Source organism: Loxodonta africana, chromosome 12 (assembly GCF_030014295.1).
Source record: "Loxodonta africana isolate mLoxAfr1 chromosome 12, mLoxAfr1.hap2, whole genome shotgun sequence".
Taxonomy (NCBI): Eukaryota; Metazoa; Chordata; class Mammalia; order Proboscidea; family Elephantidae; genus Loxodonta; species Loxodonta africana.
The window spans coordinates 63,813,133-63,840,495 of NC_087353.1; positions in this window are offsets into that span (position 1 = coordinate 63,813,133).

The following is a 27,363-nucleotide window of genomic DNA, read 5'->3' on the forward strand; positions in this document are numbered from 1 at the left end:
TTCAGTGACATTGGTTACGTTTTTCACAATGTGTCGACATTCTCATTATTTCCATTCTGGTTGCTCTGTTTCGGTTAATCTGGCTTCCTTGCCCCTCCCCCGCCACCCCTTACCTTATCATCTTTGCTTTAGGGTAAATGTTGACCATTTGGTCTCACATACATGATTTTTTAAAGGAGCACATATTTTCTTTTTTGACTTTTATAAAAAAAAATTTATTGTGCTTTAAGTGAAAGTTTACAAATCAAATCAGTCTCTCATACAAAAATTTATATACAGGTTTTTTTTGCTATATACTCCTAACTGCTCTCCCTCTAATGAGAGAGCACACCCCTTCCCTCCACTCTCTATTTTCGTGTCCATTTGGCCAGCTTCTAACCCCCTCTGCCCTTTCATCTCCCTTCCAGACCGGAGATGCCCACATAGTCTCATGTGTCTGCTTGATCCAAGAAGCTCACTCTTTACCAGTATAATTTTCTATCTCATAGTTCAGTTCAATCCCTGTCTAAAGAGTTGGCTTTGGGAATGGTTCCTGTCTTGGGCTAACAGAAGGCCTGGGGACCATGACCTCCGGGGTCCTTCTAGACTCAGTCAGACCATTAAGTCTGGTCTTCTTATGAGAATTTGGGGTCTGCATCCCACTGCTCTCCTGCTCCCTCAGGGGTTGTCTGTTGTGTTCCTTGTCAAGGCAGTCATCGGTTGTAGCCAGGCACCATCTAGTTCTTCTGGTCTAAGGCTGATGTAAAAAAAAAAAAAGGCTGATGTAGTCTCTGGTTTATGTGGCCCTTTCTGTCTCTTGGGCTCATAATTACCTTCTGTCTTTGGTGTTCTTCATTCTCCTTTGCTCCAGGTGGGTTGAGACCCATTGATGCATCTTCGATGGCTGCTCTCCAAAGTGGGATGCAGAATGTTTTCTTAATAGGTTTTATTATGCCAATTGACTTAGGTGTAGCCTGAAACCATGGTCACAAAATCCCTTCCTCAGCTATGCTGGCCTTCGAAGTGTTCAGTTTATTCAGGAAACGTCTTTGCTTTTAGTTTAGTCTAGTTGTGCTGACCTCGCCTGTATTGTGTTGTCTTTCCCTTCACCTAAAATAATTCTTATCTACTATCTAATTAGTGAAAACCCCTTCCCCTTCCTCCCTCCCTCCCTCCTCTTGTAACCACCAAAGAATATTTTCTTCTCTGTTTAAACTATTTCTCCAGTTACTATAAAGTAGTGGTCTTATACAATATTTGTCCTTTTGCAACTGACTAATTTCACTCAGCATAATGCCTTCCAGATTCCTCCATGTTATGAAATGTTTCATGGATTCATCACTGTTCTTCATTGATGCGTAGTATTCCATTTTGTGAATATACCATAATTTATTTATCCATTCATCCGTTGATGGGCACTTGGTTGCTTCCCTCTTTTTGCTATTATAAACAGTGCTGCAATTAACATAGGTGTGAACATATCTGTTCGTGTAAAGGCTCTTATTTCTCTAAGATATATTCCAAGGTATGATGTTGCTGGATCATGCGGTAATTCTATTTCTAGTTTTTTAAGGAAGCACCAAATCGATTTCCAAAGTGGTTGTACCATTTGACATTGCCACCAGCAGTGTGTAAGTGTTCCGGTCTCTCCACAACCTCTCCAACATTTATTATTTTGTGTTTTTTGGATTAATGCCAGCCCTGTTGAAGTGAGATGGAATCTCATTGTAGTTTTGATTTGCATTTCTCTAATGGCTAATGATCATGAGCATTTCCTCATGTATCTGTTAGCTACCTGAATGTCTTTTTTAGTGAAATGTCTGTTCATATCCTTTGACCATTTTTTAATTGGGTTATTTGTCTTTTTGTAGTTGAGTTTTTGCAGTATCATGTAGATTTTAGAGATCGGGTGCTGATCGGAAATGTCGTAGCTAAAAACTTTTTCCCAGTCTGTAGGTAGTCTTTTTACTCTTTTGGTGAAGTCTTTGGATGAGCATACGTGTTTGAGTTTTAGGAGCTCCCAGTTATCCCGCTTATCTTCTGCATTGTTAGTAATGTTTTGTATACTGTTTATACCATATACTAGGGCTCCTAGCATTGTCCCTATTTTTTCTTCCATTATCTTTATTGTTTAGATTTTATATTTAGGTCTTTGATCCATTTTGAGTTTGTTTTTGTGCATGGTGTGAGGTATGGGTCTTGTTTCATTTTTTTGCAGATGGATATCCAGTTATGCCAGCACCATTTGTTAAACAGACTATCTTTTCCCTATTTAACTGACTTCGGGCCTTTTTCAAATATCTGCTGTTCATATGTGGATAGATTTATGTCTGGATTCTCAATTCTGTTCCATTGGTCTATGTATCTGTGGTTACATATGTATCTGTTGTACCAGTACTGGGCTGTTTTGACTACTGTGGCAGTATAATTTTTTCTAAAATCAGGGAGAGTGAGGCCTCCCACTTTGTTCTTCTTTTTCAGTAATGCTTTACTTATCCAGGGCCTCTTTCCCTTCCAAGTGAAGTTGGTGATTTGTTTCTCCTTCTCATCAAAAAATGCCATTGGAATTTGAATTTGAATTGCACTGTATCTATAGATTGCTTTTGGTAGAATAGAAATTTTTACAATGTTAGTCTTCCTATCCATGAGCAAGGTATGTTTTTCCATTTATGTAGGTCTCTTTTGGTTTCTTGCAATAGTGTCCTGTAGTTTTCTTTGTATAGGTCTTTTACATCTCTAGTAAGATTTATTCCTAAGTATTTTATCTTCTTAGGGGCTACTGTAAATGGTATTGATTTGGTAATTTCCTCCTCAATGTTCTTTTTGTTGGTGTAGAGGGATCCAACAGATTTTTCTATGTTTATCTTGTATCCTGATACCCTGCTGAGCTCTTCTATTACTTTCAGTAGTTTTCTGAAGGATTCTTTAGGGTTTTCTGTGTAAAGATCATGTCCCCTGCAAACAGAGATACCTTTACTTCTTCCTTACCAATCTGGATGTTCTTTATTTCTTTATCTAGCCTAATTGATCTGGCTAGGACCTCCAGCACAATGTCGAATAAGAGTGGTGATAAAGGGCATCCTTGTCTGGTTTCCGATCTCAAGGGGAATGTTTTCAGACTCTCTCCATTTAGGGTGATGTTGGCTGTTGGCTTTGTATAAATGCCCTTTATTATGTAGAGGAATTTTCCTTCTATTCCTATTTTGCTGAGAGTTTTTATTATGAGTGGGTGTTGAACTTTGTCAAGTGCCTTACTGCCTCAATTGAAAACATCCTGTGGTTCTTGTCTTTTGTTTTATTTATATGATGGATTACATTAATTGTTTTTCTAATGTTGAACCATCCCTGCATACCTAGTGTGAAACCCACTTGGTCACGGCGAATTATTTTTTTAATATGTTGTTGAATTCTATTGGCTAGAATTTTGTTGAGGATTTTTGCATTCTAAGTTCATGAGGGATATAGGTCTGTAATTTTCTTTTTTTGTGTGTGGTATCCTTACCCTGGTTTTGGTATCAGGGATATGCCTGCTTCATAGAATGAGTTTGGGAGTATTCTGTTCTTTTCAATGCTCTGGAATACCTTTAGTAGTAGTGGTATTAAGTCTTCTCTGAAAGTCTGGTAGGGCTCTGCAGTGAGGCAGTCCGGGCCAAGGCTTTTTTTTGTTGGGAGTTTTATAATTACCTTTTCAATCTCTTCTTTTGTTGTGGGTTTATTTAGTTGTCCTACCTCTGTTTGTGTTAGTTTAGGTAGGCAGTGTGTTTCTAGGAATTCATCCATTTCTTCTAGGTTTTCAAATTTGTTAGAGTACAATTTTTTGCAGTAATCTGATATGATCCTTTCAATTTCAGTTGGGTCTGTTGTAATATCGCCCATATCGTTTCTTTTTCGGGTTATTTGCTTCCTCTCCTGTTTTTCTTTTGTCGGTGTGGCCAGTGGCTTATCAATTTTGTTGAGTTTTTCAAAAAATCAGCTTTTGGTCTTGTTAATTCTTTCAACTGTTTTTCTGTTTTCTATTTCATTTAGTTCAGCTCTAATTTTTATTATTTGTTTTCTTCTGGTGCCTGTGGGTTTCTTTTGTTGCTCTCTTTCTATTTGTTCAAGTTGTAGGGATAATTCTTTGCTTTTGGCCCTTTCTTCTTTTTGGATGTGTGCATTTATTGATATAAATTGGCCTTTGAGCACCGCTTTTGCTGTATCCCAAAGGTTCTGGTAGGAAGTGTTTTCATTCTCATTAGATTCTCTGAATTTCTTTATTCCATCCTTAATGTCTTCTATAATCCAGTCTTTTTTGAGCAGGGTATTGTTCAGTTTCCAAGTGTTTGATTTCTTTTCCCTGTTTTTCCTGTTACTGATTTCCACTTTTATGGCCTTATGGTCAGAGAAGATGCTTTGTAATATTTCAATGTTTTGGATTCTGCTAAGGCTTACTTTATGACCCAATATGTGGTCTATTCTAGAGAATGTTCAATGTGCACTAGAAAAGAAAGTATAGTTGGTTGCTGTTGGGTGAAGTGTTCTGTACATGTCTACGAGATCAAGTTGGTTGATTGTGGCATTTAGATCTTCCATGTGTTTATTGAGCTTCTTTCTGGATTTCCTGTCCTTCACCAAAAGTGATGTGTTGAAGTCTCCTACTATAATTGTGGAGCTGTCTATCTCCCTTTTCAATGCTGTTAGAGTTTGTTTTAAGTATCTTGCAGCCCTGTCATTGGGTGCATAAATATTTAATATGGTTATACCCTCCTGGTATATTGTTTAATCATTATATAGTGTCCTTCCTTGTCCATTTTGGCGGATGTAACTTTAAACTCTATTTTGTCAGAAATTAATATTGCCACTCTTGCTCTTTTTGATTGTTGTTTACTTGATAATTTTTTTTTCCCATCCTTTGAATTTTAGTTTGTTTGTGTCTCTAAGTCTAAGGTGTGTCTCTTGTAGGCAGCATATAGACAGACCATGTTTTTTTTCATCCAGTCTGCCACTCTCTCTTTATTGGTATGTTTAGTCCATTTACATTCAGGGTAATTATGGATAGGTATTTTGATGTCTTTTTTTTTGCGTGTTGTTGACAGTTTCTTTTTTCCACTTAATTTTTTGTGCTGAGTAGTTTATCCTTGTATATTGTCTTTCCTGTTTCTTTATTGGTGCATTTAGTCCATTTACATTCAGTATAGTTATGGATAAGTATGAGTTCAGTGCTGTCATTTTGATGTCTTTTTTTTGTGTATTGTTGACAGTTTCCTTTTCCAACTTAATTTTTTGTGCCGAGTAGTTTATTATTGTCTTTTCCTCTCATTCATTGTGGTTGATTTTCTTTCTGCTGAGTCTCTATTTTTTCTTATATTTTATTTTGATGAGTAAGATTTTTAGTCCCCTTTGTGGTCATCTTAATATTTACCCCTATTTTTCTAAGTTTAAACCTAACTTTTATTTCTTTATATTACCTTGTCTTCCTCTCCATATGAAAGATCTATGACTGTATTTCTTAGTCCCTCTTTATAGTTCTGATGTTGTCTTCTTTTAAATAATAACATCACTGTTTCCCTGTTTTGAGCATTTTTCTTATCTTGATTTATTTTTGTGATTTTCCTATCTGGGTTGATATCTGATTTCTCTGTCCAGTGTTCTAGTCTTGGTTTGATACCTGATATTATTGATTTTCTAACCAAAGAATTCCCTTTAGTATTTCTTGTAGTTTTTGGTTTGGTTTTCATGAATTCCCTAAACTTGTTTATCTGGAAATGTCCTAATTTCACCTTTGTATTTGAGAGACAGTTTTGCTGCATATATGATTCTTGGATGGCAATTTTTTCCTTCAATGCTTTATATCAGTCACCCTATTGGCGTAGTGGTCAAGTGCTATGGCTGCTAACCAAAGAGTCAGCTGTTTGAATCTGCCAGGCGCTCCACTGGAAACTCTATGGGGCAGTTCTACTCTGTCCTATAGGGTCTCTGTGAGTCAGAATCGACTCAACGGCACTGGTTTTTTTTTTTTTTGCTGGGTATTGCCTTATCGCCTGCATGGTTTCTGCCAAGTAGTCTGAGCTTAGTCTCATTGACCCTCCTTTTTAGGTGACTTTTCGTTTATCCCTAGCTGCTCTTAAAATTCTCTCTTTATCTTTGGTTTTGGCAAGTTTGATTATAATGCATCTTGGTGGCTTTTTTTTAAAATCTACTTTACGTGGAGTTTGATGAACATCTTGGATAGATATCTTCTCATCTTTCACGACATCAGAGAAGGTTTCTGCCAACAAATCTTCAACAATTCTCTCTATATTTTCTGTTATCCCTTCCTGTTCTGGTACTCCAATCACTCGTAAGTCATTTCTCTTGATAGAGTCCTACACGATTCTTAGGGTTTCTTCATTTTTTAAATTCTTTTATCTGATTTTTCTTCAAATATATTGGTGCCAAGTGCTTTATCTTCAGTCTCACCCATTGTGCCTTCCACATGCTCAATTCTGCTACTCTGACATTCTATTGAGTTTTCTAATTCTGTAATTTTATTGTTAATCTTCTGAATTTCTGATTGCCGTCTCTCTATGGATTCCTGCAGCTTATTAAATTTTTCATTATGTTCTTGAATAACCTTTTTAATTTCTTCAACTGCTTTATCTGTGTGTTCCTTGGCTTGTTCTGCGTATTGCCTGATCTCCTTCCTAATCTCGTTCCTGACATCTTTAAGAGTTCTGTATATTAATCTTTTGTATTCTGCATCCAGTAGTTCCAGGAAAGCACCTTCATCCAGAAGATCCCTTGATTCTTTGTTTTGAGAACTTGTTGAAGCGATCATGGTTTGCTTCTTCATGTGATTTGATCTTGGAGCCATCTATAAGTTATTGTATTAGTTTAATTTATATTTGCTTACTGTATCTTAGCTTCTTGCTTTGTTTTGTTTTGATATGCCCAAATAAGTTGCTTGAGGGAGCTAGCTAGATTATTTTTGCTTTTGAAGCTCTGACATCCTGTCACCAAACGGCTAGATCTGTTATCAGTTATATCAGCCTAGGAGTCCATTCAGTTTTCTTGTATGGATTCACTTCAGGTGTCCAGGTTGTTGGTCATCAAGTGTGTGGTACAGGCTATGTCCTACAGTCTTAGAGCGGCAGGGGCGATTGGTGTAGGTACTGGTATCTGGTTGCAGCAGGGGGTCATGCTCTGAACAAGGCAGGGGGCTGACAACCGTCCCCTGAGTGTCTGTGAGGAAAGCACATCTCTGTTCCCTAGAGTGTACAGGTGGGTCGGTTCTGCAGACAGACCATGGGCATGCAATGCTTTTGTTTGTAAGGACTGGGATGTACCAGTTATCCTTGGACCACTCTTGTGGGTGGCTGGGTGACCCGAGTGGAGGTACCAGTCCTTTTGCCTCTAATGTGGGTAGGTGAGGGCCCTATTTAATAGGCAAAGCTGTGTCAAATATCAAACACACTTCTCTTCATGGCGCAGCTGAAATGGTTGCAGTCTGCCAACAAGGGCCTGTTCTCTCAAAGTAGGCCCTCACAGGTCCATGCAGGGGGAAAGGTGTTCCAATTCCATGGACCATTTGACAGGAGCCGCTTCTGTTCTGAGCTCCCCAGGTTAGTGGAGCTGACAAATTTTCTTTTCCCCCAACTGTGAATTTATTTCTACTCCAAGGCCAGGAGGATGGCTCTGGGTGTTCAGCATGGCCTATCTCAGGCTCAGAGAAATCAACAGCCACTGAAGCCAGGTTGGAGGCTGGGGACACAGTAAAATATATACAAGTACTTAGCTTTGCCAAGAGCACTGTTCTTCTCTGGTTCTGGAGGTGTGAGTGGGCTGTACGGCTGGCTGCTTCTCCCTGAGGACACTGTAGCCAAACACTACCACCAGCCCGCCACAGACACTCCTGGGAATGGTGCCTGAGGGATCCCGGTGATTCACATAGGGTAACGACTCTCCACTTCTGAACCGTCTCTCCCTTCCTCTGTCACTCAGTCTGTTTTTTAACTTTGCATTTGACATCCAGGGCTCCTAGCTTGTCATAAATATAATCATTTCATTTGTTTTTTTGGGTCTTTGTTATAAGAGGGATTGCAAGAAGCGTCTGGCTAGTCCACTATCTTGGCCTCGCCTCCTGTATTTTCTTATTTAATTCTAATATTAATGCTGTGAGTTAGATTTTCTGTGTCTATTTCAGAGATGCAGAAGCGGAGACACAGTGGGGTGTACTAACCTGCTCTAGTTTATAAGGATGTCCTCTGAGAACCCTGTCTTCCATTCATAACCTATCATATATGTGAACCCAGTAAAACTCACTGCTCTTGAGTCAATTTTGACTCAAAGTGACCCTGTAGGACAGAGTTTCCAAGGACGCCTGGTCGATTCGAACTGCTGACTTTTTGGTTAGCAGCCGTAGCAGTTAACCACTACGCCACCAGGGCTTCCGTCATATTTGTAGCATTCACTAATTCACCTAGTCATAAATGTGTCCAACTACTTGGAACCTGCTTTGTGGGAGCAGCACGTACATTGAAATCCCATTTCCTCTGTTAGTTTGGTAAACTTTCTCCAGCCCCCATCCAACATGCCACAGATTCCAGTCTTAATGAGACTTAATAAGATTTGGTTATAAATATGTAAAGGTAACTGCTTGTACAACATTGTAATGTTCCTGAGAATTCTACCATATTTATTAAGGTTGACATCTCTTCCCATTCTTTAGAGGAGAGAAGAAGAAGAAAAAGATGCAAACCGCAGGCTATCTTGTCTTTAGAGCTCCTGAGAGCTTAGGAGAGAATGGCCCCGCTTTGTTTAACTTAAATATCTGCTCTGTTGAGTGATGCTAAACTGGAGACCTCCCTGTGCCCGCAAACATTAACCAATTACTGAAGTATAGAGTTGTGACATTTTTCACTACAGGAATGCACAAAATAAATAAAAGAAAGAATAAATACTCAATGTATCAGTTATGACAATAAGTATAAATGAGATTTATTTATCCATTATAAAGCAAAAACTCTTCGTTGTCTTAAAACATCCAAGTTATGTGGCTTGTAAATGTCTTAAATGACAAAGGCTACAAATAAAAAAATCAGGAAGTAAACCTCAGGAAAAAATTTTAAAAAGAAAAGGAAGGCAGAGATGGCCATATTACTATCAGATGGAGTCAAAGTAGTATAACATAGTGAAAAGAATTTGAACTTTGGACTTACACCTGAGTTTACACCTTAGCCTTGCCTGATCATCAATTACCTTATTAAAATTTTTTTAGGATTAAATAATACCTACATTACAAGGTGATTGTGATAATTAAAATAAACAGCATAGCATATGTAAAGAGCTAACTAAATATCCCAGGTCGTGACAGATACTGCAATATAGGGGAATATCTGTTGATATTTTTTTTTACCACCAACAATATTTATCTGCTCTAATAAGGAAATGAGGTAGACCCAAGCCCCAGTATGTAAGTCCTGAAATACTTATGAATCCCTAAATTCATATAGAGCAACAACCAGATTACTGGTTCTTATTGGCTATAGACCTTGGGGTTGTTGTTGGGCACCGTCTAGTCGAATTCCACTCATAGTGGCCCCATGTGACAGAGTAGAACTGCCCCATAGGGTTTTGTAGAGTATAATTTTTACAGGAGCAGATCTCCAGGTCCTTCTCCAGTGACCCAGCAACCTTTTGGTTAGTAGCCAAGTGCTTAACTGTTGCATCACCAGGGCTCCTTATAGACCTTCCTGGTTGCTCACAAACGGGCTAAATCTCACATCGACAAGACCTCACATGCTATTGGGCTATTGAAATCAACTGTCTGGACCAGAGGTTGCAGGATCAAATGTATATGGAGATCAAACTGAAAATGAAAACGAGTGAAGCAGGCTGGGTATCCTCAGATGTATGCTTTTGACACAGGCATGTGGTATTTACGTATAAAACACAGATATTTTTCAATTCCGTAATTCTAAATTTTGTTTTCCTGCATTTGATAGAGATGGGTACAAGACATATTTTCCTTTTTCCTCAATTATACTGAAACGAAAATTATCCAAATGCAATTATAAGTTCAAGGAGCAATGGGGTTCAGACTCAGAGGGACAATAGGGAGAGGTGGGGAGTGTGGTGTATCAGAGAGTACAGACACTGCCAACTCCAAAAGATGTTTGCCAAGTGGGCCTTGCATTGTTGTATTTTTCAATCTTTCCAAAGACACAGGAAATCTGGATTTTTATGGATAATTATTCCAGTATTTAATATTGGCAACGTTTTAAAACAAATATGGTGTAGACTAACGTTACGTGGCCCAAATGAAACACATTTGTGGATATCTGACCAGCAAGGATCCCAAACCAAAATGCTCTGGCCATGCATGGAACCATTTCATAAAATCAGTCATTAATTTATTCCACACAGGTCCACTGCCTACTGTGCTCACAGCATTTCTGCTAGACATTCGAGTGAGAATTCAGGATGAGACAAGAAGAGTACAATTTCTGCAACCATGGCATTTAGAGAAAATATTGAAATTATCAAGGATTGCATTTTATTTGGATCCATAATCAACACCCATAGAAGCAGCAGTCAAGAAATCAGTGTATTGCATTGGGCATATCTGCTGCAAAAGACCTCTTAAAAGTGTTAAAAAGAAAAGGCGTCACTTTGAGGACTAAGGTGAGCATGACCTAAGCCATGGAATTTTCAATCACCTCATATGCATGTGAAAGCTGGACAATGAATAACGAAGACTGAAGAAGAATTGATGCATTTGAATCATGGTGTTGGTGAAGAATACTGAAGATACCACGAGCTGCCAGAAGAAAAAACAAATCTATCTTGGAAGAAGTGCAGTCAGAATGCTTTGTCTCACTTACTTTGGACATATTATCAGGAGGGACCAATCCCTGAAGAAGGACATAATTCTTGATAAAGTAGAGGGTCAGAGAAAAAGAGGAAGACCCTCAAGAAGATGGATTGACACAGTGCCTACAACAATGAACTTAAACACAGCAACGATGTCGAGGATGGCACAGGACCAGGCAATGTTTCGTTCTGTTATGCATAAGGTCACTATGAGTTAGAACCGACTTGATGCACATGACAATACAACAACAATGATGTTTGGAATCAGACATTGTGGGTTTAAATTCCTTCTAGCTGTGCGATGTTAGGCAATATTCCTAACTCCTCAAATTAGAAGTGAAAGTTATTCCTAACTCTTTTGGTTGTTATGAGAATTAACTGAGCTAACACATTGATGGTTAAGAGCAATGACCAGCCACATAAAGGCTAGCTCCTATGATTATCACACCAGTGATATAGGCCTGGTGTTTCGTCCTCCATGTTTATAATTTTCCCCGGCCAGGTTCTCATTCGATCTGGCTGGTGTTCTTTTCTTCATAATATCTTCCCAACAGCTCCTACCCAAATTAACACAGCTGACATGGATAGAGATGCTTCTTCTCTTGACATCTCAGCTGTCATGTTGTGTTATGTGGCTTAAGCCCCATTGCACCACTGTGCCTTGTAACACAGTGCTACATCTCATGCTATGAATCACCTAGTCCTGTTAGACCCAATTTATGTCCAGCTGCAGAGCTGTATTTTCTTGTGTCACATCTTGTTATATGCGTTCTAGTGACTGAGAAGGTGGCTGAGAAATCCCCTAAATTCAGAGTCCTGGATTTTGCTGCTGTAACAGAGAGCCTGATGTTGATATGGGAGTCCCTGGGTGGTGCAAACAGTTAATGTGCTCTGCAGCTGCTAACTGAAAGGTTGGAGGTTTGAATCCACCCAGAGGCATCTTGGGAGAAAGACCTGGTGATCTACTTCCAAAAAATCGGTCACTGAAAACCTTATGGAGCACAGTTCTACTCTGACACGCATGGGCTCGCCATGAGTTGGAATCGACTTAAGGGCAACTGATGAACTGGTGGATGGTGAAACATGAGACATTCTTCCCTTCCTCATCCTGGCATCCATGCTCAGCGTCTCTGGAAGGCTCCACCCTGTCCCTACTGGAAGGTTCACTTACTTCCGAATATCCCCTGATTCAGACTACTTGTCTTTTCTGCTTCAAGACTTCTCTAAAAGGTTGTCAAATCTGCTTACCTGTCTTTGACAGAGTTGATGCTTGCTGCACTCTAGACTGTCTATGCTGTTATAACTGCTCCGATTCTCTTTTCTCTCCTTGTGTATTTTTTCTCTGCTCTTATTCAATTTTGAGGACTTCCAGTACTGTTTATTTTGGACAACATCTCTCACCATTATCATTTATGTCTAACACAATCTAAAGAAAAGGCTAAAAGCCTTGAGGTCAGATGGTCAGGCATGTGAACAGCACTTACCTGTTAGCTGTGTGGTTTTAGCTACTTTCTTTCCTCCTTGAGCAAAGTTTTCTCCTCTGTAAATTATTAATAGTAAATGATTCATGTAGTTGTAAAAAACTGAGTGAGATAATGGGGTGGGCTATCACTATTTCTGTTTAACCCATTACCATCAATTCCAACTTCTAGTGACCCTACAGGACAGAGTAGAACTGTCCCATAGAGTTTCCAAAGAGCAGCTCATGGATTCGAACTGCCAGCCTTTTGGTAAGCAGCCAAATGCTTAACCGCTGTGCTGCTAGGGCTCCCTATTTCTGTATAGAAAACAAAAATCCTCACAGCTGGCTCAATGAACCACATCATGATAAATGGAGAAAAAACCAAAGTGGTGTCAAAGATTTTTTTCTGCTTGCGTAGACTATCAACATCCATGGAAGCAGCAGTCAAGAAATCAAATGACATATTGCATTGTGCAAATATGCTGCAAAAGACCTCTTTAAAATCTTAAAACACAAAGATGTCACCTTGAGGACTAAGGTGTGCCTGACCCAAGCCATGGTCTTTTCAATCACCTCATGCATGCAAAAGCTGGACAATGAAAAAGGAAGATGAAAGAAGAATTGACACATTTGAATTATGGTGTTGGCAAAGAATATTGAATATACCATGGACTGCCAGAAGAACAAGAAGCTTTGGTGGATCAGTGGTTAAAACACTCGGCTGCTAACCAAAAGGTTGGTGGTTTGAACCCACCAGCCACTCCGTGGGAGAAAGATGTGACAGTCTGCTTCCATAAAAATTTATAGCCTTAGAAACCCTATAGGACGGTTCTGCTCTGGCCCGTAGGGTCACTGTGAGTAGGGATCAACACAATGCAGTGGGTTTGGTGGTTTGGTCAGAAGAATAACAAATAAGTCTAAGTAGAAATGCAATCAAAATGCTCCTTAGAAGGGACAATAGTGAAATTATGTCTTGCTTAACTTTGACACATCATTAGGAAACACCAGTCACTAGAAAAAGCTATCCTGTTTGGTAAAGAAGAGGATCAAACGAAACAAAGAAAACTCTCAGCGTGATGGACTGACACAATAGGCACAACAATGGGCTCAAACGTATCAAAGTTCACGACGGCAAAGGACCAGGCAACATTTCACTCTACTGTGTGCACATGGGGTGGACACGACAGCAACTAACAGCAACGATCACCCTTTCTGGCACAGAGTCAGCACTCCACAAAATGTCTGTTCCTTCATAAAATCAGAGACAAACAAACATGCTTATTAATAACGTTCCAGAGGATTTGAATGCCTTGGGGTAAGGACTGTGTCATAACCATTTTTGAACCTGCAGTGCGTGAAGGAATAGATATAAACATTTGGGGGGTGTGGAGCCACTGTAAGAAGACATGAGCCCACAAAGTATGTTGTTTCTTGAAGTGGATGCAGCACTCAAACTCTCCCACTGGCATCTATGAGCACACCTCTACACACACACACACACACACACACACGTGCACACGCACACATACCTGGTTTGAGTCCTTGAAACACACAAGTGGTTCTCAAAGTCTAGAGAGCAACAGAATCACCTGGGGGGCTTGTTAGACCAGATTGCTGGGCCCACCCCCAGAGCCCCTGAGTCAGTAGGTCCGTGGTGGGGCCAAATAATTTGCATCTCTAACAAGTCCACAGACGCCCGTGGTCTAGGGACCATACTTTGAAAACCATTGACTTGAGATATTACTGCTGTACTCAGTCTCAGTGGTTCTCAACTGGCAGTTGGTTTTGCACCCCTCAAAGGACATTTGGCAATGTCTGGAGACATTTTTGGTTGTTACAACTGGGTGGGTGAGTATGTACTACTGGGATCTAGAAGCTAGAGGCCAGGGATGCTGTTGAACATTCTACAAAGCACAGGACAGCATCCACCCACCAGCAACACACATAAGAAAGATTTATGGTGGCCCACAATGTCAATAGTGTTGAGGCTGAGAACCCTGCTCTTCCCCCGCCCACACCCCAGCAAGTATTCAGAATGAGGATGCCCACTTGTCCATCAGGAAGCTATAAGGCCCTTCGCAGCTTGGCTCTCTACTTCCCAGAAACAGCCTAACGAGTCTCCATCCGTTTCAGGGCTTCTCTACTCTGCAGCCAGAGTGGTCTGATCACTCTTAAAGCCCTTCATGGTTCCTCGTGGCTCCTGTTGTGAAGACCAAGACCCTGCTGTATCCACAAAACCCCCTGCCTCTCCAGCCTCCTCTCCTGCATCCACCTTACCAAGACTTCACACCCCAGCCACTCAGGTCTGCTTTCCCTTTCTTACAGTGCCAAGCAACCTCTTACCTCTGGCCCATAGTTCATTTGTTCTAGAATGTTCTTCCTCATCTCTTAGTAAATTCCAACTTATCCTTCAGGTGTCAGCCTAAATGTCACCACCTCTGATCCCTTTCTCCATGCTTAATTACCTGTCAGCAGCCTCTAGTAGATTAAAGCTCCGAAGGACAGGGACCATGGGTGTCTTGTTAAATCCTGAATCCTCAGAGCCTACACAGCATTTGGCATAAAGAAAGTGCTCGGTACATATTAGCTGAGTAGCTGAAAGAGCCACAATGGTCATCTGTCCAACGTTTTAGATACCAGATTTAATGTCATGGGAAATCTTGTTCAATAAAGGAAATTCATTGACTTGCTAAATTTACTTCATCATGAGTTTGGTCCTACCAATAAGTTCGTGGCACAGATTTTTTTTTTTTTTTTGGCTAGATTACACTGTCTGAAAATGAACATAAAAATGCATGAACAGGGACTTCAGTGAGAGAGGGCTTTCCAGAGTGTTACATACATAATTAGAAACCCTTATATATAACTGCCACTTTTTGAGGATGCTCTTGTGTTCCTCTTGTGGTTTCCCTTTCCAATGAAAACTCACCTGAACAAAAGTAATACACCTATATTAGAATGCATAGCAAGATGGAGTCGGTCAGTGTTAGTAGATCAGGAATAACCTGCATCAATTCTCTCTTTCAGGGTTGAGCTCCTACATAATCCTGGCCTGGCATTTGTGGACTTGAAGGTTTCATCATTCCATGTCACCAGGGCCACCATGTGTATGCTGAGCAAATAATCTTAGGAGGTGGACTATATGAAGAAGAACAGAGCACCAGGATTGGAGGAAGACTTGTTAACAACCTGGATTATGCAGATGACACAACCTTGCTTGCTGAAAGTGAAGAGGACTTGAAGCACTTACTGATGAAGATCAAAGACCACAGCCTTCAGTATGGATTACACCCCAACAGAAAGAAAACAAAAATCCTCACAACTGGACCGATAAGCAACATCATGATAAACAGAGAAAAGATCGAAGTTGTCAAGGGTTTCATTTTACTTGGATCCACAATCAACACCCATGGAAGCAGCTGTCAAGAAACGAGAGGACGCAATGCACTGGGCAAATCTGCTGCAAAGGACCTTTTTAGAGTATTGAAAAGCAAAGATGTCACCTTGAAGACTAAGGTGCCCCTGACTCAAGCCATGGTATTTCCATCACCTCATATGCATGTGAAAGCTGGACAGTGAATAAGGAAGACTGAAGAACTGACGCCTTTGAATTGTGGTGGTGGCGAAGAATATTGAACAGACCATAGACTACCAAAAGAATGAACAAATCTGTATTGGAGGAAGTGCAACCAGAATGCTCCTTAGAAGCAAGGATGATGAGACTGCTTCTTACATACTTTGGACATGTTGTCAGGAGGTATCAGTCCCTGGAGAAGGAGGGACATCATGCTTGGTAAAGTACAGGGTCAGCAGAAAAGAGGAAGACCCTCAACGAGGTGGATTGACACAGTGGCTGCAACAATGGGCTCAAACATAATGATTGTGAGCCTGGTGCAGGACGAGGCAGTGTTTTGTCCTGTGGTACACAGGGTCACTATGAGTTGGAACCAGCTCAATGGGGCCCAACAACAACAACAACAACAAGTGAAAGTACTGACACAATAGCTGCAAAAAGAGACTCGAAGAAACCAATGAGCATGAAGGCGATGCTGGACCAGGTGACAATCTGTTCTGTTATCCGTAAGGTCAACATGAGTTGGAGTTGACTCAACAGCAACAATAATAACATTGAGGGTAGTTTAGTGGCTGAACCAATTCTGAGTTCTCACCACATGACCCAGATATTTACAAAGAAGGCTGAACAGTCCTGGGAGGGTTTGTTGGTGGCTCGAACATAACCATATGTATCAGGAAAAATACAAGCCTGACTGTCCAGCTGAATGCTCACAGCCATCTGATCAATTCAGCACATTTATTAAACATCTATTACATTCGTGGCACCATGCCCAGTGTTGAAAATAACCCAGAGGTTGTCATTCCTTATTTACAGCTGGAACATAGAAAGTGGGCAGGCCAAGCCCTCTCTGAGCTGCAGTTTCCTCATCCCTCAAACAGGGATAACAAATGCCCACCTGTGTGCAAGGAAAGCTCTTAGCACGGAATATAGGCGTGATGAGTAAAAGCAGCAATTCACTGGCCTGCCAGTCATCCAGCTTCTTTTCCAGGGGGCTAGAGAAGGGATGCAGCCCTGGTGGCGTGGTGGTTAAGCGATACATCTGCTAACCAAAAGGTCAGCAGTTCAAATCCACCAGCTGCTCCTTGGAAGCCCTATGGGGCAGTTCTACTCTGTCCTCCAGGGTCACTAGGGGTCGGAATTGACTCAACAGCGATGGGTAGAGAAGGGATGAGGCAGCTGAGTGGTGCAAAGGGTTAAGTGCTTGACCATGAGGTTGCCGGTTCAAACTCACCCAGAGGTGCCTTGGATGACAGGCCTGGTGATCTGTTTGCAAAAGGCAGCCTTGAAAACCCTATGGAGCAGTTCTACTCTGCACACATTAGGCTACCATAAGTCAGAATCCACTTTACAACAACTAACAACAACAACAACAGAGAAGGAATCTTGCTCCTTACAGTGTGGTCCCCAGACCACCAGCATTCCCTGGGAACTGAGAGCTTGTTGGAAACGCAGACTCTCAGGCCCCATCCACACCTATGAGTCAGAAGCTTCATTCTTACAAGAGCCCTAGGTGATTCGTATGCACATTAAAATTAAGAAGCATATAAATAAATAAGAGTCCCTCAATCGCCCCTTTCTACCACCTGCCTTTCCAGCCTGGCAGCCTCTTTAAAAGTAGAGAAGCTGCCATCCCTCTTCTCCTTGCGACTCAAGGCTGCGTACTTCTTCCCAGTGTCGTTTTCTTCAGCAGACAAGAGGGAGAAACATTTGCTCAAAGGACAAGTCTAGGTCTTGACATTTCACCTTTGGGGTTTGTAACCTGTCAGTCAGGAGTGGGGTGAAGTGGCGCTTACCTGATTTCCATGTGGTCCAGGCTTCCCTGCCTGCTTTTGAGAAGGTCACTAGGTCCAGCTCTATATTTATGCAGCAGAGAAGCAAAGCTGCCCTGAAAGGTCATTAACAAGCACCAAGCAGACAGTGTGGGTGGGAAACCATGGTCTAGAATGCCTAATTGCTCTCAGACCTATTGGGAGAAAGGCTTAAATAATTCTGTCCTTTAACATCCTCCAAAAAACCTCTGCACATAACAGCAAATCGCATTATTGGGTCTTGCAGCTCCTCTCCATGCTACTGGCTTAGCATCTGTGGATGCCGGCTCCAAACAAGCCAAGCCTTGCCCACTATGGGCAAAGTGCTTTCAGCTGTGGCTATGCATTTGGGAATCGACTCATCGGGGAAAGCTTCTGGCCCCAACAAAAATGAGGCTGTCTCATTTTTCGGCCTGGCTTCGGTCCCACCATTCGGCAGGGCTGCTCCCCTTTCTCTAACACAGTTAATAACACAGAGCCCATTAGCATCTCAGCCTGCTACCTTCTGCTTCCCAGGCTCTGCCGTCTGCAGTCCTGACCCAGCCTTGGCTCCAGCAACCTCAGATGGAGCAGTTACAGACAGGAAAACCGTCTCATGGCCCTTCCATGGGATTCTTCTCAGTCTGGACAAATGGCTGAGCAATTTCCTAGGCTGTTCGGTCCACTGCTCAGACACCTGGGAGTCCCAGACCCATGCCCTTTCCGATGCCTCATTTCTGGCAACTTAGAACAATAACACAAACAAACAGTAACGCAGTCACTGTTAAATATCCATCACAAAATGTCAGCCAGGCCTTTGCCTGATGGCTGTGTCCCATGGCAATGTCACTCTCCGCACCTCTTCAGCCCCAAAATAACCCTTTGAACCCGAGGAAGCAGCTCTATGATTTGTACATGGTTCCTGTGAGATGCTTACATTGGTGAAGGATGCTCCAAGTATCCACATGAACTATTTGAACCGCCTTTTCGTGAGTCAAGGTTTTGATCGCATTTGATCCCTCAGGCCCTCTGGATTATTGTGAAGTCTAACTGATGGGCAGTCTAATAATGATAACGATGACTTGCTGATGTCAACTATTGTAGTATGGCAATTCATGAATTACATCATTTCAGTACCACCCTCCTTATTTTTTCTAATTAACTTTTTATTTTGAAAAAACTGTAGATTGACATATAGTTATAAGAATTAATATGAGGAGATCCCATGTATGCTTTACCCAGTTTCCCCAAAGGCAAAATACTGCAAAACTGTAGGATAATATCACAACCAGGATATTGACATTGATACAATCATGATGCAGAACATTTCCATAGCCACAAAGATCCCCCATGTTGCTCTTTTTATAATCAACCAACTCCCCTTCCCACCCCCGCCCCCCGCTTTCCCAGCTCCTCCGTAACCCCTAATCCTAATCTGTTCTCCACTTCTACAATTTTGCCATTCCAAGAGTGTTATATAAATGGAATCACGCAGTATATAATCTTTTGGGATTGGCTTTTTCACTGAAAATTTTTCTCTGATGATTCACCCACGTTGTTGCATGTATCAGCAGTTTCTCCTCTAGTCTCTCCTCCTTCTTTTCTTTCTTTTTGATAGTATTTTATGGTATGGATGTACCACAGTTTGTCTAACCATTGAAGGACATCTGGGCTTTTGCTATTATAAATAAAACTGCTATAAACATTCATGTACTGGCTATACATTTTGCAATTCTATTGTTTGTTACATACACATTTAGAATTGTTATGTCTTCTTGTTTGACTGAATCTTTCAGTAAAATGCTTCTATCTATCTCTGGTAAGTTTTTTAGTTTTGAAGTTTACCCTATCAATTGTTAATATTGCCACCCCTTCTTTCTTTTTTTAAATGTTTACATGATATATCTTTTTCCATCATTTTACTTTCAACTTGTCTATACTGTTATATTTAAAATGAGTTTCTTGTAGACAGCATATAGTTGGGTCTTTTTTAAAAATCCACTCTGCTCTTCTTTTTTAATTGGTGTATTTAAAACATTTACATTTAAAGTAATTATTGAACTTTAAGGGCTTAAGTCTGCCATTTTATTTTTTGTTTTCTGCTTGTTCTCTCTTTTTCACCTCTCTGTTTTCATCTTCTTGTGGGTTACTTGAACATTTAGAATTCCGTTTTTATCTATACTATTTTTGAGTATCTCTCTCTGTATAGCTTTTTTTAGTGGTTGCTGTAGGTATTATCACAGTATCCTGGTACCATTTTATCACTTCCAGTGAAATACAGAAATCTTGTCTTACTTTATACCCCTTTGCCTGCCTCATTCATAATATGATTATCTGAAATATTTCCTGTACATACATTTAGAACCATATCAGGCTGTTATCATTGCTACTTAACTGTCAGACATAATTTAGAAAACCGAAGAATAGAAGGAAAGCTTGCGTATTTACCAGCATTTTTGTTCATTGTGTTCTTCCTTTTTTCCTTATGTTCCAAGGTTCCTAATGTTATAGTTTCCTGTCTGTTTCAAGGACTTCCTTTAGCCACTCTTTTAGTCTAGGTCAGCTGCAAGAAATTAGTAGGTAATGTATAAAACTCCTTGATCTGTAAATAGCAGAATAATTACATTACTTAGAAATATGGAATTAACAATCAGAAGATAAGGGTGGTCATTTTTTGTCATGATGTGTTCTGAGAAGTAGAAAGGATATAGGGTTGGTGGTATGAAGGAGACTAGTGAATCAACTCAATAGCAACTGGGGGGAAAAGCCCTTTGTAGGAGTCCTTGGGTGGTGGAAACAATTAATGCAGTCTGCTGCTAACCAAAAGGTTAGAGGTTTGAGTCCACCCAGAGGCACCTCAGGAGAAAGGCCTGGCGACCTACTTCTGAACAATCAGCCATTGGAAACCCTATGGAACACAGTTCTACTCTGACACACATGCGGTCGCCGTGAGTTGGAATCAACTCGATCGCAACTGGTTAGTCCTTTATAAGCTCTTTAATTTGATTGGATGTTTAACCATGTGTATGACTTTGATAAAAAAAAATTTCTTAATTCATATTAAAATGAATAAATAAATAAGCTTTGTTAAGCTAAAATCATCATGCTAACTGAAATAAGTCAGTCACCAAAGGACAAATATTTAATGATTCTGTTTATAGGAAATATCAAGAACAGTCAAATTTATAGAGACAGAAAGTAGTTTAGTGGTTAACAGCGGCTCAGGGAAACGGGGAAATGGGGAGTTATTACTTAATGGGCACTGAGTTTCTATTTAGGGAGATAAAAGAGTTTTGGAAATAGTCGTGATGATTGCATAACATTGTGAATGCAATTAATGCCACTGAATGTACACTTAAAAGTGGTTAAAACGGTAAATTGTAGATACATATACATACACACAATGGAACCCTGGTGGGACAGTGGCTGCTAACCGAAAGGTCGGTGGTTAGGACCCACCACTGGCTCCCCTGGTTAAAAGACCTGGTGATCAGCTCCCATAAACATGACAGCCTAGGAAACACTATAGGGCCGTTCTACTCTGTTATATAGGGTCACTATGGGTCAGAATCAACTCAACAACAATAACACCACACATAAATTTTTAAAAAGCAAACTGGTATTTATTAAATATTCCTTATTGTCCAGCACTGTGTAGGCATTTTAAAACTGATTATCTCATTTACTCCTCAAAATCACCCTTAGAGGTGAGTATTCTCATTTTCACCATGTGGACAAAAAAAAAAAAAAACTAATGAGTCCAAACTCAGTATCTGGCTCCATACCCACACCTTCAACAGCAACAGCTGCGCTATGGGGCCTCCCTACACTGAGTGAAACGGGAGCTAGGATCTCCATGTTCAACAGGCTTACACTCATTCCATGCTATTTGTTACAGAAAGGGAGACAGACCTGAGCTGAAGCCCTGTGCCTCACCCACTAGCTTTGCTCTTGGACAAGTCACTGCATGTCTCTGAACCTCAGTTTGCCGTCTGTAAACTCAGGATAATGCAAGGTAATCTACAGCAGTAGTGTAAGAATTCTTATTTACCTACGTATGGCATCCAGTAGGGTTTCAAAGTCAAATCCAGTGGACCTATATGTACTTTGCTCAAGTCCTAAGCAACATTTTCCCTGATCAATCTCTTCCTGCTTCTTGGAGGGCTTCTCTTGGTTTCTGAGACACGAAGCTCACTTATATCTCCTCTCCCACCTCTCTGTCCTCACTTTGCTGCTTCTTCCCTCTCTACCCAGTCTCTGTAAGTTACCTGGGGCTTTCTGATCATCACTGGACATTTTCTCCAGCTGATCCCATCCACATGTGTGGTTTCAAGTACCATCTATATGCTGAAGATGCCCTCATCGATGTCTCTAGCCCTCACCACTCCCCTGATCTGCAGAATCTTATCTCCAACTGCCTATTCAACAGCTCCAATAGTACGTCCAAAAGGCATCTCAACTTTAGTATGCCCCCAACTTAATCCCCTGACTCTGTCTTCTCTAGCTCAGAATGGCCCTACCACCTGCTTGGATGCTCTTGTAAAAATTGCCCAAAGTCATCCTTGATATCTTTATTTTCTTCAAACTTGCATCCCCTGCATCTAACTTATAAGCAGGGCCTGGTTTTTTCTCCCTCCAAAATAAGCCATTGTACCTATTCACTTCTCTCCTTCACAGATCGAGCTGGGTATCACCCTAGACCAATCGGCCACCATCTTTCATCTGGGTGACCTCAATAGCCTTCTGGCTGGTCTCTTTGTTTCCACTCCTGTTGCTCAACAATCCACTTTTTAAAAAATCTTTCATTGCAGTAAAATATATACATATAACAAAGTGTTTACCAATTTAATATTTTTTACACATGTAATTCAATAACGTTGATTACCTTGATCAAGTTGTACAACCATCACCACTATCCGTTTCCAGATTATCCCACCACCATTAATAGACACTCAGCGCCTGCTAAGCAAAGACTCTCCTCCCCCTCCCACCCTCCCCTGGTAACCACTAATAAACTTTGATCTCTACACAATTGCCTATTCTAGATATTTCATATAAGTGGGATCATACAGTATTTGCCCTTTTGTGACTGAATAATTTCACTCAGCATGATGCTTTCAAGGTTCATCCATGTCAAAGATCCACTTTAGAAACAGCAGTGAGAATAATTTCTAAAAATACAAGTCGGATTATGCTGCTCCATGCTACTGTGTTTCATTCCATGGTGCACGGGGTCACAGTCAACAACAGCATCGGTGCCAGTGCTACCACCAAAACCTCAATGCTAGATGCCAGGATAGGAAGCCATGGTGGCGCAATGGTTAAGCGTTCAGCTATAACTGGAAGGTTGGCAGTTCAAACCCACCCAGTCACTCCATGGGAGAAAGACCTGGCAGTCTGCTCCTGTAAAGATTACAGCCTAGGAAACCCTACAGGGCAGTTCTACTCTGTTGCATGGGGTCACTATGAGTTGAAATTGACTCCATCATACCCAACAACAACAACAAATGCCGGGACAGTGGTTCTCAACCTTGGCTACCAGCATATTAGAATTGCTGGGAGTTTTTTAAAAAATTCCAATGCCCAGCCACATGCCAGGCCAATTAAATCATGATCTTTGGGGAACCAAAACCAGGCATTGGGGGGGCCCACAGTGTTCCAGAGAAGACCAACATGCATAGAGATAATGATACTTCTATATTCCAGGTGTGTACAAGTGCTATGAAAAAACAAAAGAACGAGTAGTCCTAAGATGCTTCTGAAACTGATGGGTTTGCTTTGGGTTTTATACACAAAGGAAAGTAACTGCCTATGACTCACGTTCTGGCAAAAATTGATTCTCACAGCTAGAAGGTAACTAGGTCATGGCAACCCAGCCTGACGATACCCACTGGCAGTTCTAAAGAGGTTCAGGATGTCCATGAACCTCTCTGTGCTCACTTCTTCATGAGATGGCTGAGGAACTGCAATGCTCTTCAGAGGACCTGCCAGATGCTGAAAGGAACAGCCATCATCACCCGCCTCAAAGAGTTGTTAGAAGATCCAAAACCCACCAGAAACCCAAACAGAAGATCCAACAAGATGCAAAACCTGAGAGATGCTCTGCCATTTGGTAAAAGGTGTGTGCAGTCAGAAAGACCACCTGATCAGTGATGCCATCCCAATTGGTCCTTGTGGTCCCAATTGGTCAAGGAGTCTTGATAAGTCAGTCCCCAGTTCAGAGTTCACACCAAGAATAAAGAAGTTCCGTAAAATTGGTTTGACTGGTTACTTGTCTTTTTTGAAATGTTGTTGTTAGTTGCCCTTGAATTGGCTCCGACTCATAAAGACAGAACGAAATGTTGTCTAGTCCTGAACTATCTTCGTGATCATTGGTGTGTTTGAGTTGGTTGTTGTGGTTATATTATCTATAAGGTTTTCACTGACTCAGTTTTGGAAGTAGGACACCAGGCCTTTCTTCCTAGTTGATCTTAGTCTGGATGCTCAGCTGAAACCTGTCCACCGTTGGGTGACCATGCTGGTATTTGAAATACTGGTGATACAGTTCCCAGCAGCACAGCAACACACAGCCACCACAGTAAGACCAACTGACAGATGGGTGGTGGCCCTTTTCAAGTAGGAATGGAAATCATTTAGGACCAGTAGCTATGATCAGAGAGAGGCAGAACAAACAAATCTGAATGTACTTGGAAATCGGATTGAATAGCCCGATTCTCACTGGCCAAGATCTCAAGCATCTAAAGTTTCACAAGTTCTTTTCAAAGGGTTCATTGCTTTTATTTGGCTCAAGGCAGAGATGGAACCTGACTTTGGTAGAAATCATTAAAATCAGTTAGATTTTAAACAACCTAAGTAAAGATTTCTCTAATTGTATTGGATCTATCTGGCCACATTGGCAACAATACCAGGACTCTCTCCTGTATTCATAACCCTTATTCCTGGTTGGAGTCCCTGGGTGATGCAAACAGTTAAGCACTTGGCTGCTAACTGAAAGGTTGGAGATTTGAGTCTGCGCTGAGGTACCTCAAGAGAAAGGCCTCGTGATCTACTTCTGAAAAACCAGCCGTTGAAAACCCAATGGAGTGCAGTTCTACTCTGACACACATGGGGTCGCCATGAGGTGGAAACAGCTCAGTGGCAGCTGGTTGTTTGGTTGGTATTATACTTAAGAAAGAGATAGGTCTGGGTCAATCTAGGTTCTTTTAGTTTCTTGAGAGCAGACCATACCTGGAATCAAGTCAGACTAAACGAACATTGCAATGTTATCTCCATTTTCTTCCCAGTCCTACCCCTTTCTATAAATGAGATATACAGCTGGGTCTCTCACCAAATAGGGGCTTGGTTCCACCTTTCGAGGACTCCCATGCATATAGATGTCTCTCACCCACACCCATAATCTTTTGAGTCCTGTGATTCTACCCATATCCAGCACCCATATCAGTTCTTCCAGCAATACCCATGAGGTCTCTTCTCTGTGCCTGGCACAGATCTAAATGCTGGAGAAGGAGCTGAGAACAGAACAGACCAGGTTCCTGCTGCCCTGGAGCTCAGGGTGAGTGTTATAAAAAGTCTGACAATACGTAGATTTTCTCTAACAAAGAGGGGAAATTTTGGCCCCCTCAAGAGAGCTTTAGCATAGTAGGTAAGAGGAAAGCATAGATGGTAAAATGCATTTTAAACTATTTAGCAGGGGAAACAAAGAGAAAAGAAGAATCAATTATGGAAATAAGGGGATTAGTTTTTGGGAAGCATAAGTGATGCCTGTTAGAACACAGACACAGAGAGGGAGGAAACATATTATTTTTTTTTTTTTTCTTGCCCTTTAGCTTAGTTCTCTTCAATTATGTTTGAATATTAAGTCCCTGACTGGTTGCTAAGGCCAACAGCTGTAAATGGCTGATTTTCATACCGAGGGATGTCCCAGAGCAGAGAGGGCACGAAAGGCCAAATCTGGACCTCCCCACTTGCCAGTGATGTGATCTTGGCAATGTCTCTAACTTTTGGATACTTTGTTTTTCTCATTTATATATACATATTTTTAGAAAGGATAGTAACGCCTACCCCATATGGTAGCTGTGGGGGATTAAATGAGATAATGCATATAAAATGCTTCTCAAGTTGTTGGCAATGTTAGATATCATTTTCACAAGTTGTATAGAAAATATTTACTAATTATAGCACTCCTATTTGGCACCTTGGTTTGCCATGCTTGGATTCACAAGCTCTTAATTTGTTTTCCCTGAGGAAGCCAAGTACCACTCGTTATTTCTTATCTCACTTTAAATTTGGAATTTGAGATGGCCAGACCCTTCTGGAGGGCTAACTATAGTTCTCCCATGTTTTGTTGTTGTTTTGGGTGCTGTTGAGCCAATTTTGACTCATAGTGACCCCATGCGACAGAGTAAAACTGCCCCTAGGGTTTCCTAGGCTGTTGGAGCCCTGGCAACACAGTAGTTAAGAGCTATGCCTACTAACCAAAAGGTTGGCAGCTCAAATCTACCAGCTGCTCCTTAGGAACCCTATGGGCTAGTTGTACTCTGTCCTACAGGGTTGCTATGAGTTGGAATTGACTCTATGGCAATGGGTTTGCTTTTTTTCTTAATCCTTACAGGAGCAGATCGCCAGGTCTTTCTTCCACACAGACACTGGGTGACTTTGAACCACTGCCCTTTCAGTTAGCAGCTCAGTGCTTAACCGTTGCACCACCAGGGCTGCTTTATGGTTTAATTATCAAAAAAATATATATTTTGTACTCCGTCCTACTGCTGAGGACATAGCAGCAAACTAGAGAAACAAAATCCCTGTCCTTTCACAGCTTAAATTTGAATGACAGAGAAAACAAAGATGCACATAAAACAAGATCAGGTAGTGTTTAATGTTGTGAAGACATAAAAGGCAAAATTAACCAATAATTGTTGAATTCTAGGCATCAGGAGCCATGTATGCTGGGGATACAGCCATCTGATAAAGACAGAAGTGGTTTTACAAGCGGTCCTAATGTTATAACACAAAGTAATGAGTAATCTTTGGAAGATCAAAACTATTAAAATATCAACATAATATGACATAAAAGGGAACATATGCAAAAGTGAGGTCTTTGCCAGTACACAATACTGGGGAAGCCAGCACAACTTGACCAAGGCAAGGTCATGGAAACTTCATAGACACATCCAAACTCCCTGAGGGACTGAATTACTGGCTGAGGGCTATGGGGACCACGGTCTCAGGGAACATTTAGCTCAATTGGCATAACATAGTTTATAAAAAAAATGTTCTACATCCTACTTTGGTGAGTAGCATCTGGGGTCTTAAAAGCTTGTGAGCGGACATCTAAGCTACTCCGCTGGTCCCATCCCATCTGGAGCAAGGGAGAATGAAGTAAATAAAGACACAAGGGAAAGATTAGTCCCAAGGACTTAATGGACCACAACTACCACAGCTCCGTCAGACAGAGTCCAGCACAACTAGATGGTGCCCAGCTACCACCACTGACTTCTCTGACAGGGATCACAATAGAGGGTATCGGGCAGAACTGGAGAAAAATGTAGAACAAAATTCTGACTCACAAAAAAAAAAAAAGACCTGACTTACTGGACGGACAGAGACTGGAGAAACTCTGAGAGTATTGTCCCCAGGCACCTTTTTAACTCAGTACTGAAGTTACTCCTGAGGTTCACCCTTCAGCCAAAGATTAGACAGGACCACAAAACAAAATGAGACTAAAGGGG